This window comes from Myotis davidii, unplaced genomic scaffold (genome assembly GCF_000327345.1).
Source record: "Myotis davidii unplaced genomic scaffold, ASM32734v1 scaffold833, whole genome shotgun sequence".
NCBI classification, from domain to species: domain Eukaryota; kingdom Metazoa; phylum Chordata; class Mammalia; order Chiroptera; family Vespertilionidae; genus Myotis; species Myotis davidii.
In genome coordinates, this window is record NW_006284849.1 from 141,226 (window position 1) to 143,170 (window position 1,945).

Sequence of the window (1,945 nt, forward strand, 5' to 3'; positions counted from 1 at the left end):
CAGTCAAACTTCTTTTACTTGTAAAATATCTGGTTTCAAGCTCTTTAGTTCTCTAATAGACAGAAAGATCTTACCCGTTTTATCTGTTTTGATGTCATTTCCGCTTGCTTCAGCACTTTCTAAATGGAGCAACTGCTTAATTTCCTTCTGAAGATATCCTCTCATATACTTGAAGACATGTATTAAACTTGGATAGCTTCCTTTGTTGTAGCTCAATAGCCTGAACTTCTTCATTTTTGTTCAGAGATATAATTTCTTATCCTTTAATCTTTTCAATTGACCTCCTCTGAATCCTATCTAGTTTCTCCTATATATTTATACAAATGAGAAGATTTAAACTTTGTTTCCAAAGATTCCCAGGAAAAATTAATCATAATTAATCACTCCCCCACCCCCAATCAAAGTTCAATTCCCCTTACAGTGGTTCTCAACCTTCTGGCCCTTTAAATACAGTTCCTCATGTTGTGACCCAACCATAAAATTATTTTCGTTGCTACTTCATAACTGTAATGTTGCTACTGTTACGAATTGTAATGTAAGTATCTGATATGCAGGGTAGTCTTAGGCGACCCCTGTGAAAGGGTCGTTCGACCGCCAAAGGGGTCGCGACCCACAGGTTGAGAACCCTATCCTATACAGTTCGAATTCCAAGTATAACTATTAAATACTCGGAAACTTAAGTACTAATACCCTGCTGTTGACCAGAAGCCTTGCATATAGCATAGTCTATAAACATATTTTATGTTATATGTATTATATACTATATTCTTACAATAAAATAAACTAGAGAAAAGAAAATGCTCTTAAGAAAATCATAAGAAAAAAATCCATTTACAGTATTTATTGAAATATATCCACACAATTCAAACCTATGTTGTTTAAGGGTCAATTATTTTTGGGTGTGGTGCAGTTCATGGTCAACCAGAGTGTACCTTAGGCTTTTATAATTAGTGACAGAGTTCTGAAGTCTTTGGTGAGAGAGTCATCCTCAAGAATTCCAGTTTTGTGAAGGATTCTGACATTACAACTTCAAGTGCTAGGGCTAACGTTAGGGCTTAAGCAATCTCTACCAAAGATGGGAAGTTAAAGATGGACACATATTTTTTTGCTGTTGCTGCATTTTCCATGAAGAGGTTGAGTCTGCATTTCCTCCCCTTAATTGTGGGCTAGCTTGTGACTGCTTTGACCAATAGAATATGGAAGAAGTAATATTATGCCCAATTGCAGGCTGCTTTACTCAGTCCGGGCTGCGGTGACAAAATACCATGCACTGGCTGACTTAAACAACATTTATTTCCCATAGTTCTGAAGTCTGGGGAAGTCCAAGGTTAGGGTTCAGTAGATTCAGTTATTGGGGAGGACTCTCTTCCGGGATTGCAGACAGTCATCTTTTCACTGTATTCTCACATGATAGAGAGAGAACTCTTCCTCATTCTTAAGGGTATTAATTCCATCATAAGGGCTCCACCCTGTTACCTAATCTAATCTTAATTACCTCCTCAAGGCCCCACTTCCAAATACCATTACACTGGGGAATGGGACTTCAGCATAGGATTTGGGGGAACACAAGCATTCAGTCCATAGCACAGGCCTAACCTTTTAGAGGATTAGCAGTTACCACTTCTTTCCTCTTGGGACCCAGAGTTGTCAAGCAAGAAATCCAACTTTTATGTTGGAGAGAACTCATGCAGAGAAAACAAAGATAGGAAAATAGACACAGCTGAGCCCAGCCTTCCAGTTGTCCCTGACAAGCTGGTAAACATGTGAAGGAAGCCATCTTGGATCCTCTAGTTCAGTCCAATCACCAGGGAAATACCATGGATGGACCATGTCAATGCCACATGGAGCATTGTGGCATTGCCCTGTCTAAATTCTTGACCTATGATATTGTAAGAGATAAATTGTTTTAGTGAGTCAATAGTTTTGAAATGATTTGAGATTATAT